Source organism: Theobroma cacao, chromosome 4 (assembly GCF_053813885.1).
Source record: "Theobroma cacao isolate CCN51 chromosome 4, ASM5381388v1, whole genome shotgun sequence".
Taxonomy (NCBI): Eukaryota; Viridiplantae; Streptophyta; class Magnoliopsida; order Malvales; family Malvaceae; genus Theobroma; species Theobroma cacao.
In genome coordinates this window covers 108,375-125,242 of record NC_142642.1, presented here as the reverse complement: position 1 = coordinate 125,242, position 16,868 = coordinate 108,375, and the positions used below count along the sequence as shown (strand labels likewise).

At 36.5% G+C, this 16,868-nt stretch overlaps 1 non-coding gene across 1 annotated transcript; it reads left to right on the top strand.

Annotated features, from left to right (window-relative positions):
* The first annotated feature begins 12,326 nt into the window (after positions 1-12,326).
* Positions 12,327-12,433, top strand: LOC148763040 (small nucleolar RNA R71). Its single transcript, XR_016026109.1, has one exon. It is a non-coding gene; the product is annotated as a small nucleolar RNA R71 (small nucleolar RNA).
* The last annotated feature ends 4,435 nt before the right edge of the window (positions 12,434-16,868 follow it).

Below are 16,868 nucleotides of genomic sequence, written 5' to 3'. Positions count from 1 at the left end.
TTAATATTCCAACTTCTAGAGAAAAACAAAATATTACTAGTACTCTTTCTTGTTACGTTTCTCTCGATAAGGAAAAGAATCTTGATGCTTCAATAAAAAGGAAAAGTGTGATGAGAAGTCTGGCATTCTTGCAAGAAAATCTCTAATTCATGATCTTCCTTTAGGAAATATAGATTTTGTTAATAAAAGTCTTAAGAATATTTTGTAATGTGAATGAAAAAGTCCCAAAACAAATAAAAATAATAGGCTAATACGACGGCAAGAGCACGTTGGAAACGGGAATGAGTGGCGCCATCTTCACGCAAGGAAGACACCTTACCCGCAGCATCTTGCTTTACCTTCTGGTCTCATGCCTAGAATATTCCCTTTTCAAGTTTTTTTTTTTTATGCCCTTTTCAAGTTTGCTTCCTGTTACATTCCATATCACGGTGGCCAAAAACCGTCGGTGGAAATATAAACTGGGATAACGCTGAACAAACGGTTTCAACTTTTTATATTTTACGAGAAGGTATGTAAATGAATACAGATATTCTAAACTATCTTTAACTTTTAAATGCGTTAAACATAGTTTATGTATGGATATCTAGATTATTTTAGTATAATCAAATTCTCTAATAAACTAAGACACATCTAATATATATCTTTTTCACTTTTTGAAAAATTTTCTATTGCATGATACGCGGTTAAACATCAATAAGCAAGAAAAAAAAACAAATTATGTAGTGCTTTGTGTCAATATATTATTTGAAATTTGTGTTGCTGTGTTAGAAAAGAGATAGTTTCTTCTTGTGGATCAAATCAATGTTATTACCATTTTTCGCATCATTTACTAAAACAATAATATGGATATTGTCTATTCTAGTAAAACCATCCATCAATAGCTTGTAAATTAATTCCATGTTTTGAAATAATAAAGATAAATTTATAAAAATTGCTTAGAAGTATTTTGAACAAAGTATACAATTTTCTTGATATATTTAAGCAAATGATAAAAACATTTTGAAAAGGAAAATAGTTCACAGAAACTTTAAGAAGGGCATTTTACACTAAATGTATCGTTATATTGTCAAAATGTATTTGATGGATTTTTAACATAATGCTCAGAGTTCTAAATTAGTCTGCATGCATCGATATGTTGTCAAAATGTCTTGATAAATTTTCAATAGAATATTCAGAATTCCAAACTGAGTTGCATGTATCGATACATTGTCAAAATGTATCTATAGATTTTTCACAAAATGATTCTGTCCAAAATTTATCGATACAGCTCAAAATGTATCAATAGATTATCACGGGTTTTTAAATTCAATGCAGTTAATATATTGAATACATTCCCAAATACATCGTTGGAGCATAAATCTAACAACAGAACGATTGTTTTTGCATTTAATACACCTTCAACCACATTCAAAGGCTTCAGCACTATAGATATAAGCTTCCACCTCATTATGAACATAGAAAGAATCTAAAACACAACTTAAAGTTTCAATAATTTATTTCTCATTTACTCTTCTAGCTTTTCAAGTCATAAGTGTAACATTTCTTTAAGCTAAATATTCTTCTTTCTACACTCATTTAATACTTGTATCGGTTTACACCTACTGTCACAGCCCAAATTCCCGGGCCATGACCGACGCATGGGCCCAATGGGCATAGCCCACTAAGCCCAAGCAAGCCTCTTTATGCAATTTCGATTATCATTCCCATCCATCATATTTAAAATGAAGTGCTGTAACTCTCAAAAGTAAATATTCTAGTAATATTTTATAGCAACTGAATATTCATATTTATATTATATCAAAGTACTGTCATCATCAATCCAACATATACATACTTCATTTATAACATGACTCTTAATAGTTTACATAATATATACATGTTCACAAGTAATAGACTCGAGACCATTAGCGGAGTGACTCTGGGTGAAGATACAACTATTTAGATGCCATAGTACCTACCAAGAAGACGAGCATATGTGTGCGACTCAATCTAGGTCCCAATTGCCTCCAAATCTACAAACATGAATTTTAAAAATGTGAGTACGAAACTCAGTGAGTGAACATAAGAAGGGAACAAGCAATCGATAGGAAGAATTTGGAAATCATGATGCACTTGTTTCAAAAACAATGCACTTGATTTAATTTCTTACTAAAAACCCCTCATTTCAAACCTTGATTAATACCCTTATAGTGTTTCACAAACCCATGATCAATCCATGAAGTTAAATGGGTAAAAAGTAGGTCAAAATCAAGCAAGGTAGCAAGCATGGCAGCAAGTTTCTCGCTGCAGCGAAATTCATTCTCCCTGCATGTTGCTAGCTAAAAATAATAATAATCTTGCCTATGCAATATGTAAATATACTCAAATTGAATGTAAATTACTAGCAAAGACTTCGTGCAAGTGTACACAGTCGTGACAAGTAGTAAGTGATGAGTGGGATGTCGAACCTCGAGGAGTTGGTCTAATGATTGCTGCTAATTACCAAAATTGACACAAGCTAACCTTATCCAAGAAATTAATTTTTGGACTATGACTAAATAGAAAATGTAAACTAATTAACAAAAATCTACTCTAAGTAATGCAATTAATAAATGGAATTGGTATCAATGGTCTAATAACCTAGGATTATGGTGTCCTCTATTACTTCATTTGGAATTGGTCTTGGTTAGTTATTTACTCTCAATGGAATTTGATATTAGTCTAGGATCTTAAGTTGTGTGTAATCCTCTGTCAAGGTATTACACACTTGCCTAGTCTATTTGCCTCCTTATATATCTATAAGATACAAGTAATTTAAGCTCTTTAAGTTAAGGAATTCCTAATTAACTAAGTGTGGCAATTAGTTGTATTTCTACCCTCACTACACATCAAAGCACCAACATTCATTTTTTAGTGTTTTGAACACACTTTACTCAAGCCTAAGTCTAATTTAGATTAACTTTTTCAAGTGTAATCCAAATATTCAAACTCAATTAATTGGTGATCAATCAATTAAATGGATAATAGATTCCAGCTTGAATAAACATCAAGATTTGCATTAAGAATAAACACCCAACCAACCAATATCCCAACTAAATAATAGAGTTAACCATAATCCTAGATAAGTGAGTTTAGCTCAACATTTCAAAGAAATAGAGTACACAATACAGCAGTAAGAGCATAGTTTTACAAAATGAGAGAGAGAGAAAGCTTCAAATCTAGAGAGAGAGAGCAAAATAATCTGTTGCAGCTTTAAAATATCCTCCCCTTAAATCTTTCTTCTTTTCTCGTTTGGTTACAGCTCCTCTTGCCAAAAATGTCTCTACCGAATCCCTCTTGTTTTTTGTGCAAAATTTTCCTTTTATACTCCCCTCTTTTTCCCCTTTGACCTAGGATCTCGAGCCCAGAATATTCCTCTTGTCTGACATATTCTCGCTGCAGCAAGCTAAAGCTGACTTGGCATTGCAAACTTCTTCAATTTCGCTGCAGCGAGATTGGATTCTTGCTGCAAAAAAATCCTTCTGCTCTGCTGTTGAAATGCTTTGTTTCTTACTGTAGCGAGAATGGTTTCTCGCTGCAACGATAAACTCTCTTCTTGGCCTTCTTTGCTGCTACACCTTGAACTTTCTGCCACCATGTTTTCCTCCTTTAGGCCACCTAGTGAAGAGTTGTTGAGGTCCATCCTTCTGCTTCACTTTTAGCCTCCATTCCTTCAAAAATCAAAAAGATTAAATGGTCAAAAGTTGGATTTAGGGGATTTTTTGTCAGCAATCGAAGCTCAAATTGTCAAAATGACTCTAACCGCCTTAAAAGTTAACTTCTAAAAAAGAAATGAAAATTTGCTAAGGACTACGTACAAAACTAAAAGAATAAGCCGAATGTATGCTCGAAAAATACCTTATGATAACTTTATATAATAGAGTTATCACATCCCCAAACTTACTCTTTTGCTAGTCCTCAAGCAAAACTTAAAATACTCTGAGAAACTTAAAACAAAAATCACTAAACGATAAATTCATTGCACCAACGCAAAGATCACTCTTAAACTCCTCATAAGTTACCTAATGTTCCAAGTTCACAGCAAATCACAAATATTGTTCAAGTGCATGCATCAACAAAATTGCAAGCTCATTTTCAGTTGGTTTCCCGTGAGTGTGTGTAAAATTTCTTGCAATACATATCATGTCACTCAGATTAGTTTATACTCATGCAAGAAGTTAAATTGTCAAGAGTTTCATAAGTTTGCTCTTCGTTTCTCTCTCCACTAATGTAGGCTACCACGTAGTCAAAGATCCTTAGGACTTTTCTAGCTTGTAGTGAGTGGCTCGGGTTAAGGTATGATAAAAGATCAATTGTAGCTCAAGTCACCCCAAGCACATGATTATCCTAAGATTTCTAACAAGCCTTACCTCTCACTTCTCCTAGTCACTACCCTTTTTCTTCAATTCATCATCCTCTAAATTCATCAAACACACTTTTTTTTTTAAATAATATGCACCCTCAAACTTATGTCATTTTGGTGTAAGTAATGGGGTGAAATTTTTTCTTTTTCTTCTTTTTTTTTGAATAAGTGACCCCACTTATTTACCCTTTTTCATCATGTCTACCCTCACAACATCTCCTAGAATTAATCTATGTGCTTAAGAGTGATGGGTGTAAGAGTGGGAATTTTATTTACAAGTTAAGGCTTTTTATTGAGTGTGATGAAAGAAAGGAAAAATTTTGGCTCAAACAAGGGTGACTAGGGATATAATTGTAATTGGTAGGCTTAAAAAGCTCAATCAGTCCAACAACGGCCTAAGTCATCTCCTTAACTAAGCTTAGCTTAGGATTTCACCTTGAGAGAAACCAAAACAAATTCTAAAACTCATGATTTATAAACACTCTCACATTCGCATAAACGTTCTCTAAGTGATCAAGATTAGTTAAAGTAAGAAACTAGTGCACTAGAAGATGAGAAAACACAACCTACAATGATGCTTAGCATTCAAGTTCAACAAAACACTTAAACCATATTCATAATCACTATGAGCAATAGACTAAAAGGTAACTAATTTTATTCATTGGATGAGTAAATCTAAGTTATTGATGCCATGAACCATTAAATCCACATTTACAGAAATTTGAAAAACTGACTTGAACTTAAAAAGAAACAAACAATTTAAAAATGAAGTTTTAAAATTCTAAAAATAAAGACCTATAAAATAAAGAAATTTTAAGACTCTCCCTCGAACTTAAATCTAACATTGTCCCCAATGTTAAATAAAGTATAAGAAAGAGTACTCCCCTTCAAAATGAGTCACTGTCCTCCTCCTCGTTCTCTTTATCGGTTGTCTCCTCTGTTGGTTGAGGGAAATTAGCCATTTCCATTCCCATGTGCTCTGCCATAGCTCGTAACATCTGCTCAATGTTTCCTATTCTTCGCTCTAAGTGGTTGATTCATTGAGGCAGTGTCACTGGTCTGCTACGTGATGCAGGCCTTGGCAGAGCCGATGAACTAGCACCAACAGCTTGAGATTATGAATGTTGCATCCTCTACACGATCCCACTATTTACTAGGGCTTTCGGTGCATAATTTCCCTGTTGGAGCTCCATTGGACACCCACTTGTTTACACAAAGCGGTGATGAGTGACGGGTACCAAAGACCATCCCTAGCCGAATCAGCAGTACGAAGAATGTTAGAAAAAATCAGTTCACCAATGTTCAAGGACTTACCTAAGAGGATGGCATAAATCAAGATCGCCCGGTCCTTGGTCACCTCACTTGTATGTTTGTTCGGTAACAACTTGGCTGAGACAAAGTGGTGCCAAACCTTGTATTTGTTCTTGAGTGCACTGGCCTTGAATGTTGTTGGGACCCCCTAGCCAGTCTTCATGTTGTCTCGAGGTTTCCTAGCAGACTAATAACCTCCTCTAGGTCCACCTCCCCACCAGTGTACTGAGTATACTCATCATTTTCTATGTCAGGGGTGTTCTAGAACCGATTGATTGTTTGGCTATCAAATTGAACTCTTTTCCCTCTACAGAATGCCACTCCACCTTCGTGCTCTACCACATTGGCGTAGAATTCCCTAACTAAAGGAATGATAGCTGCCCCGAGTTGTGCACAAAAAGTGCGCCATTTTCTTTCCCTCACTATATCTGAAATGAAATTATAAGTAATTTGAGGCAGGTTAATCTTTCTCTTTGGAACCAGGGATTTGTGCAACAGAGATTGAGTATGTCGGTGGAAAGCCTCTGCTGACACAAATTTTGATATATCGAATCCTGCACTGCCCGTCCTAACTCTTTTGGGTGCCATGATTTTCTTCAATTCCCAAATTCACAATACCCTTTTTGAAATTGTCGCTAACCACACCCACTAATCACCAATTGCTTATCACAATTGAACTCCCAATCAACAAGCCTCAACTAATCTAAAATAAATCTCACCAATGAAAAACTCAATCAAAATTCCCTTCCAACAACCTTAGAGTCTTACTAATTCAACTAATTTTCTAACAACCAATCGCAATCACAATCAATCAACTAATTAAAATTTGTGCAGCACATTGAAATTAACCAATCACACTCAACAAACCTCAAATGATAGAATTCCCAATTAACAAACCTCAAAATTAACTAATTGTATCACTGAAACTCTATCAACTCATACCAATTGTACCACTGCTCCTAAAGTTAATCCAAACCCAATATAAATCAATCACCAATCAAACCCAATATAAACCTTAAAATTCCACACAAACAATTTCTTCCAAACTACAAAATTTAGGTAAAAACTTACCCAAACCTTGACTTTAGATGAAGAACCCTTGTTTTAAGCCTCAAAAATTGGATTTGGTGGCAAGAATTTGATGTGTAGTAAGGTTTTTGACAATGGTTAAGAGAGAAATTTGGAAGTGTGGGAGGGGTTTTGAGAGGATTCGGGGTTAGGGCTTCTGATTTGGGTAAAATGGGACAAAAAGGAACAATCGGGCCTTTTATAGTGAGGAGGGCCCAACATCTCGTTGTAACGAGTTTGGTTTCTCGCTGCAGCAAGAATTTCAAGGGTCAAGGGGTAGCAATCTTGCTGCAGCGAGAAAGTTTCTGAAATTGGGGGTAGAATCTCACTGCAGCGAGTTTGGGATCTTGCTGTAGCGAGAAACCTTTTGGAATTTGGTTTTAGGCAGGTTAAATCTCGCTGCAGCGAGAAGGTTTCTGGAAAATGGGGTTTAAACTCGCTGCAGCAAGAAAGTTTCTGGAAATTGAGTCCCATTCTTGCTACAACGAGAATCTTTCTGCTTCTTGCCTTTTTCTACCCTTGGTCTCGTTGCAGCGAGATTGGGTTCTCGCTGCAGCGAGAAACTTTTTGTTTCTCAGCTTTTTTCTACCTTAATTCTTCTGCAATGACCCTCTTCTTACTGTCAAACAAAATTTTAAAAACAACAAAGTTAAAACTATAGTGCTAAGTGTAAAAATGATAGGTAAATGAGGCCAAAACTAGTAATATCAAAGTAAACATGGAAGAAAGAAGACTAAGGGGTAAAAATGGAAAAAGATAAAAATGTAAGCATTCAATAGCCAAATGATTAAATTTTAAAGTAAGAGACTAAGGAATAAGGAACTTGGGTTACCTCCCAAGAAGCGCTTGCTTTAAAGTCTTCAGCCGAACTTTTCAAGTGCTTAGTGAGGGTCGGCTAAGTGGAATGATGAGCGTTGACGATCAATGTTCCCTCCAAAAGAGTGCTTCAACCGATGTCCATTAACCTTGAATGTTGCATTTGTCTTGTTATCCAACACTTCCACAGCACTGTGTGAAGAAACCTTCGAAACAACGAATGGCCCTGACCACCTCGACTTTAGCTTTCCCAAGAATAGTTTCAAGGGAGAATTGAACAGCAGCACCAATTGACCGAGCTCAAAGCTTCGTTCCACTATCTTCTTATCATGCCATTGCTTTGTCTTCTCTTTATATAATTTGGCATTCTCGTAAGCTTGAAGGTGAAACTCATCAAGCTCATTCAATTGCAATAACTTCTTCTCCCCAGCTGCTTGTAAATCCAAATTTAACTTCTTCACTACCCAATATGCGTTATGCTCAAGTTCCACTGGTAGATGACATGCTTTTCCAAAGGCTAACTTGTATGGAGACATGCCAATTGGTGTCTTATAAGCAGTCTTATATGCCCACAATGCATCATCCAATCTTCTTGCCGAATCCTTTCTTGAGGGACAAACCGTTTTCTACAAAATTCTCTTAATTTCTCTATTGGACACTTCAGCTTGCCCACTAGTTTGCAGATGGTAAGCAGTTGCGACTTTGTGCTTAACTCCATACTTTGCAAAAAGTGCGTCGCCATACTTGTTGCAAAAATGACTCCCCTCATCACTAATGACCACCCTTGGAGTGCCAAATCGCGTGAAAACATTCCTCTTGATGAACTTTATTACCACCTTAGCATCATTGTAAGGAAATGCTGCTACTTCCACCCACTTGGAGACATAGTCCACAGCAAGCAAGATGTATCTACTGTTGAATGAAGAGATAAATGGCCCCATGAAGTTGATACCCCACACGTCAAAGATTTCTACCTCCAGCATGTTGTTGAGGGGCATTTCTTGTCGTCTAGAGATGTTACCCATTCTTTGGCATCTGTCACATTGCACAACAAACTTATAAGCATCTCTAAACAAAGTAGGCCAATACAAACTTGATTGGAGAATTTTGGCAGCAGTCCATGTTCCTCCAAAATGCCCTCCATAATATGAAGAATGGCAATGATGAAGCACATTTTGAACTTCTTCTTTTGGAACACATTTTCTCAGAATTTGATCATTACACTACTTAAACAAGAAAAGCTCATCCCACACATAAGATTTAACATCATGCAAAAACTTTTTTTTCTAGTGAAAATTTAAATAAGAGGGGATGATATTGCTCACCAGATAATTCACAAAGTCAGCATATCAAGGGGTTGAGCTCTTACTCACTTGAAGGATTTGCTCATCCGGGAAGGTCTCCTTGATGACGATTTCCTCCTTACCTTGATGTTTAGGCTCCAATCTTGATAGGTGGTCTGCTACTTGATTTTTGGTTCCCTTTTTATCAAGAATCTCTAAATCAAACTCTTGTAACAGTAAGATCCACTTAATCAGCCTTGGCTTGGCATCTTTTTTGGCAATCAAATACTTAATTGCAGAATGATCAGTATACACAATGACCTTAGTGCCAATCAAATAAGAACAAAACTTATCAAATGCAAAAACTACAACTAACAGTTCTTTTTCAGTGGTGGTGTAGTGCATTTGAGTTTCAAGTAAAGTTTTACTTGCATAATAAATAAAATGAAAAATTCTAGATTTTTTTGGCCTAGTACTGCTCCTACAACGTAGTCACTAGCATCACACATCAACTTAAAAGGAAAACTCCAGTCTGGAGCTACAATTATAAAAACAGATACCAATTTCTTTTTCAATTCTACAAATGCAACTTGACATGCATCATCAAATTTAAATGGGCCATCTTTCTCTAACAAATTGCACAAAAGTTTAAAAATTTTTGAGAAGTCTTTAATGACCCTCCTATAGAAACCAGCATGACCCAAAAAACTCATAATACCTTTCACTGAAATTGGTGGTGGGAGCTTCTCGATTGTCTAGATTTTGGCTTTGTCAACCTCCAAGTCTTTGCTCGAGACCTTATGTTCCAACATAATGCCTTCTTCCACCATGAAAATGGCATTTTTCCCAATTTAGCAATAAATTGGTCTCTTCACACCGTTGAAGGACCTTAGTTAGGTTCAAAAGACAGTCATCAAAGTTAGTACTAAACATGAAAAAATTATCCATGAACACTTCAAGACATTTTTCAACCATATCAGAAAATATTGACATCATGCATCTTTGGAAAGTTGCTGGAGCATTACACAAACCAAAAGGCATTCTCTTAAAGGCAAAAATGCCATAAGGGCAAGTAAAAGTAGTCTTCTCTTGGTCATTAGGGGCAATAGCAATCTGGTTATACCCTGAATAACCATATAAAAAGTAGTAAAATTCCTTACTAGCCAAACGATCCAACATTTGATCAATAAAAGAAAGTGGGAAGTGATCTTTCCTTATTGCTCGATTGAGCTTTCTGTAATCCATACATACTCACCATCCGGTTACCGTCCTCGTGGGAATCAGTTCATTGTTCGAATTGGGGATCACAGTCATTCCATCGTTTTTCAGGACGCATTGAATCGGGCTCACCCATGAGCTGTCAGAGATGGGATAGATGATCCCAGCATCTAACCATTTGATGATTTCCTTCTTCACCACCTCTTTCATAATAGGATTAAGTCTTCTTTGATGCTCAATGGAAGTATGGTGATCTTCCTCTAAAAGGATTTTATGCATGCAAATAGAAGGGCTAATCCCTTTAATGTCTGCAATAGTCCATCCTATAGCCTTTTTGTGCTCCCTCAATACCCTCAAGAGTTTCTCTTCTTGCAGGTTAGTAAGTGCAAAAGAGACAATAACAGGAAGAGTAGCTGAATTACCAAGGAATGCATACCTCAAATGTGAAGGTAGTGGCTTAAGGTCCAACATGGGAGGTTCTTCAATGGATGGTTTTGTTGTTGATGATGAAGCAGAGAAATCTAAAGCTTCAAATGGTGCCCTCAACACTCGAGAAGATGCATCCAATAATTTCACACATTCAACAAAATCATCATCCTCTCTTTTGGAACTAGCTAATATAGATGCTTCTAAAAGGTCTTGGAGGTAACTTTCCTCAAGTACCTCATAGGTGACATTATTGACTACACTTACAGCAAAGCATTCATCATGGTCATTGGGAAACTTTAGAGTTCAAAGGATATTAAATGTTACCTCTTGGTCTTGAACTCTCAATGTAAGATCCCCTTTCTTTACATCAATAAGAGCTCTTGCAGTGCGTAAAAAGGGTTTCCCAAGTATGATTGGTACCTCTCGATCTTCCTCCATGTCTAGAGATATGAAATTCACTAAGAAAATGAATTTGTCCACCTTGACTAACACATCCTCCATAATCCCTCGCGGATAAGTGAAAAAGCGAACAGCTAGCTGTAGTGTCACTGTGGTTGGCTTGATTTCCCTCAATCCTAACTTCTGATAGATTGACAAAGGCATCAAATTTATGTTGGCCCCTAAATCACTTAAAGCCTTAGCAAAGAATAGTGTCCCAATAGTGCAAGGTATCGTGAAACTTCCCAAATCCTTGAGCTTTGATGGCAACTTGTTCTGAATTATGGTGCTACACTCCTCAATTAATGCCATAGTTTCATACTTGCCAAGTCTTCTTTTCTTTGTCAAAATATCCTTCAAAAACTTGACATATGAAGGCATATGCTCCAATGTTTTAACAAATGGTATATTGATGTGCAGCTTTTTGAACACTTCTAAAAATTTCTGAAATTGAGCATCTAATTTTTGCTTTTAGAGGCACTAAGGAAATGGAGGTGGCGGTGGGTTTGTGAGTTGAGTATCCTTGACTTGCTCCTGCTTGTCAGAACTTTCAGCTTCTGTTTCATTCCCAATTGTCTCCTCTTGAAGCTTCTCTTGCTTAGTACTATTGCCAGCTAATACTTTTCCATTTCTAAGAGTGATGGCATTCACATGCTCTTTTCCTTTTCTTCTCGGATTTGGCTCTGTGTCACCAGGCAATGTTCCTTGAGGCCTAGCATTGACAACATTGGTTTACTGCCCCACTTGAGTCTCCAAATTTTTCAATGATGTTGCTTGACTATGAATAAGGGCATCGGTCTTTGCCATATACTGCATGAGTAAATCCTCCATGGAAGGCTTATTTTCCTGCACTAAGGGTCTAGGCTGCTATGGAAAACCTGAGGGAAAGGGTGGGCGTGGAGCTGATAAAGATCCCTGCTGGCCACCCCAAGAGAAATTTGGGTCGTTTCTCCACCCGGGGTTGTAAGTATTTGCATACGGGTTGTTCTGCTGTGGGACATTCTGCTGCTTGTTACCAACATATTACACCGATTCAGCACTCACTAAACAATGATCAGTAGGATGCCCATCCCCACAATATTCACAAGAAATAAATGGACTTTGTACTGAATGGACTCCACAAGCATCAATTTTCTTCGTGAGAGTAGCTACTTGTGCTGTCAATGCATTAATGGCATCAAGCTCGTGAACTCCAACTACCCTCATTGGCAAGGCCCTCTCGGAATGCCATTGATAGTTGTTGGAGGCTATCTCCTCCAAGAGGTCATATGCGTCATCAATCGACTTTGCCATGAGAGCACCTCCAGCTGCTGCATCAATTGTGGTTCGAATCGGAGTTTAGCAAGCCATTATAGAAGGTCTGCACTTGCAACCACTTGGGGAGGCCATGGTGTGGACATTTTTGGAGCAAATCTTTATGCCTCTTCCATGCTTCGTATAAAGACTCGGAATCTAGCTGCGTGAAAGAAGTGATATCATTTCTCATCTTCGCAGTCTTTGTTGGAGGAAAGAATTTGGCCAAGAACTTCTGCACGAGGTCATCCCAAGTAGTGATGGATCTAGTGGAGAGAGAATTCAGCCACACTTTTGCCTTATCCCGCAATGAGAAAGGAAACAGTCGCAATCGTATCGCATCATCGGTGACCCTGTTATGCTTGAAAGTGTCACAAATCTCCAAGAAATTAGTAATATGCGAGTTGGGGTCATCGTTGGGCAGACTTTCGAATTGAATTGAGGTTTGAATCGTTTGAATGATGGCCGACTTAATCTCGAAATTATTGGCTTGGATTGTCGGCCTCCGAATGCTTAAGTGAAGACTTTGCACCAACGGGACTGCATAGTCTCTCAAAGATCGATTATCCACTACTTCTTGCTGTTGCACATTTTGTTCTCTCTGATTTGCCGTCATGATGTCAACTTGCTCACCGTCTTGGGGATCTTGTCTAAGTAGTCTTTGAAATGTTTCCCCTATCTCCGGATCATGCAAAACCCATTCCAAGCTTCTTACTCTTCTCATATAATAAGGGTTCTACGCACTTAAAAACAAAGAAAAATAAAGCTTGAATTAAGACTAGCTTGCTTAGTATTAATATTAGCACAAAAATAGAAAACAAATCCCCGGCAATGGCTCCAAAAACTTGTTGCTAGCTAAAAATAATAATAATCTTGCTGATGCAATATGTAAATATACTCAAATTGAATGTAAATTACTGGTAAAGACTTTGTGCAAGTGTACACAATCGTGACAAGTAGTAAGTGATGAGTGGGATGTCGAACCTCGAGGAGTTGGTCTAATGATTACTGCTAATTACCAAAATTGACACAAGCTAACCTTATCTAAGAAATTAATTTTGGACTATGACTAAATAGAAAATGTAAACTAATTAACAAAATCTACTCTAAGTAATGCAATTAATAAATGGAATTGGTATCAATGGTCTAATAACCTAGGATTATGGTGTCCTCTAGTACTTCATTTAGAATTGGTCTTGGTTAGTTATTTACTCTCAATGGAATTTGATATCAGTCTAGGTTCTTAAGTTGTGTGTAATCCTTTGTCAAGGTATTACACACTTGCCTAATCTATTTGCCTCTTTATATATCTATAGGATACAAATAATTTAAGCTCTTTAAGTTAAGGAATTCCTAATTAACTAAGTGTGGCAATTAGTTGTATTTCTACCCTAAGTACACATCAAAGCACCAACATTCATTTTTTTGTGTTTTGAACACACTTTACTCAAGCCTAAGTCTAATTTAGATTAACTTTTTCAAGGATCATCCAAATACTCAAACTCAATTAATTGGTGATCAATCAATTAAATGGACAATAGATTCCAGCTTGAATAAACATCAAGATTTGCATTAAGAATAAACACCCAACCAACCAATATCCCAACTAAATAATAGAGTTAACCATAATCCTAGATAAATGAGTTTAGCTCAACATTTCAAAGAAATAGAGTACACAATACAGCAGTAAGAGCATAGTTTTATAAATGAGAGAGAGAGAAAGCTTCAAATCTAGAGAGAGAGAGCAAAATAGTCTATTGCAGCTTTAAAATCTCCTCCCCTTGAATCTTCCTTCTTTTCCCATTTTGTTACAGCTCCTCTTGTTAATAATGTCTCTGTCGAATCCCTCTTGTTTTTTGTGCAAAATTTTCCTTTTATACTCCCCTCTCCTTCCCCTTTGACCTAGGATCTCGAGCCTAGAATATTCCTCTTGTTTGACATATTCTTGCTGCAGCGAGTGTGGAATCTCGTTGCAACGAGCTAAAGCTGACCTGACGTTGCAAACTTCTTCAATTTCGCTGCAGTGAAATTGGATTCTCACTGCAGCGAAAATCCTTTTGCTCTGCTGCTGAAATGCCCTATTTCTCGCTGCAGCGAGAATGGTTTCTCGCTGCAACGAGAAACTCTCTATCTGGCCTTCTTTGCTACTACACCTTGAACTTTTTGCCACCATGTTTTCCTCTTTTAAGCCACCTAGTGCAGAGTTGTTGAGGTCCATCATTTAGCTTCACTTTCAGCCTTCATTCCCTTAAAAATAAAAAAGATTAAATGGTCAAAAGTTGGATTTAGGGGATTTTTTTGTCAGCAATTGAATCTCAAATTGTCAAAATGACTCTAACTGCCTTAAAAGTTAACTTCTAAAAAAGAAATGAAAATTTGCTAAGGATTACGTACAAAACTAAAAGAATAAGCCAAATGTATGCTTGAAAAATACTTTATGATAACTCTATATAATAGAGTTATCACTGCAGCGAGATTCGGATGGCCAAAACAGAAAATTTCTAGCTGTAGTGAGAAATAGTGTTAGTTTGCATATGTTTCAGTTTTTCTAGCATATCTCTCGCTACAGAAGTTCAATTGACTTGATGTTTAAACCATTAGAAAGTTAAGAGACAGAGCTGCAACTTTGATGTTTACCACTTTTCCCAGTTCAGATGGGAAGGTGGTCAAAATCTTCACCTAATTGAAAGTACTATATCGTAACCCGAGTGTTTCTCACTAACGGTCTCGAGTTTATTACTTGTGAATATGTATATATAATGTAAACTACTAAGAGTCATGTTATAAATAAAGTATGTATATATTGGATTGATGATAACAGTACTTTGATACAATATAAATATGAATATTCAGTTGTTATAAAATATTACTGAAACATTTACTTTTGAGAGTTACAGCACTTCATTTTAAAGATGATGGATGGGAATGATAATCGAAATTGCATAAAGAGGCTTGCTTGGGCTTAGTGGGCTATGCCCATTAGGCCCATGCGCTGGTCATGGCTCGAGAATTTGGGCTGTGACAAAGGTGGTATCAGAGCTCTAGGTTTAGCCGAGTCCTAGGGATTCTTGTGTCAGTCAGAGGAGTTGTCGGAGTTAATGTAGAGTCTTATCTATGGTTTGTGACTGCAACACAAGTCATAGACAGGAAGCTATATGAACTCCTATTCCTAGTAACCTACCCTTTTGCTATCGTCATGTAAAGGGCATAAATGGTATCGTTGCTCGGGTTTGAGATGCCACTCGAGACACAAATCATTATTGAAAAGATTTTCAAGCAAATGCTCCTAATGAAAGGTCAACATAATGATATATTCCTCCAACTAAGGATGGAGGAAGGTGGAGCTGGACTGTTAGGTCCGTAATAATTTATTCATTTTGTGGAATTATGATTCGAACCCATGGTTATAAAAAAAATAATTATAATTTTGGAGACTATGAATTGTATTTGAGGTCAATATAGGGAATACATACGATAATGGTAATAAGAGCAGTATTTGACTGGAATGAATAGTGAATGTTATGACTTGCTTGAGGTTTATAAATTTAAATATTGAGGAAAGTGTAAACCAACGTTTATGTGCACGGAGGTAAGTGCATTATGTTAATTGAGCTTGACATGCCCCTATAGAAATGGTGTGGGCTTTTGAAATATTTTATAAATGTATAAGTGTTGAATATGTGTATAGTAGCTTAAATAGGGTTGGTTTTGATTTTATTTAAGTAACTGTGAGAGTCCAAGGCTTGAATTGAATTATTGTAGTTTATGGTTATAATTGCATGAATTAGCTCAATGGTGAAAATCACTGATTATTATAATTGATGTATGGTCATGACGTAAAAGGCTAGTAAATGATCTACTTTAAGGATGAGCTTGAATTTTGCTATGCTTAGTGTGGAGCCAAAGGATTAAAGGACTAGATGTGGATTTAGCAATTTGAAATTAAATGACATGGAAATGACAAATTTAGTCTAAGTGCCATATGGAGTTTTATATGAAGATCGATATATGAATTTCTTTAAAGGTCAATTTAAAAATATGTTTGGTTCAATATGCAACCTATGATGTAAATGATTAGTCTTGAATGTGACTTCTCTAAAGGTAAGGGACTTAAAACATGTGGATTTTCGGATATACTCTAAGAGGAGGTTTCTGCATCCTAAGCTTAAGAAATTTTGATATTATGACTGCAAAGGCAAGATATAAAAATTACGTGAATTGTTTATCTTATGGATGTAATTGGTTAAGAATTAATGAGAAAAGTCAAGATCTTAACACTAAGTGGTGTAGAATTTAATATATGTGTACCTAAGAGTAAATTTGGAGATCATTGCTTAATCAATTTGCACTGGATGTTGTGGTAAAGGTATACGAATGTTCGTAATGAAGTATGTCCAAAGTGAGATATGTGGAGACTAATGTTCTAATCGCAAACTTGTGATAGAAAGCTAGTTTTGCAAATTATGGTTTCCATGATCATAAAACATATGGAGGTTACCAATATGTAAGCAAACACTTGAAGTTGTATATTTTGTGATTCGCATTCATTGTAAAGAAGGAGATATTCCATAGAAGGATTTAGCCTAATTGGTGATTATATGACTATAGGCTTGGTGTGAGATTGAGAATGC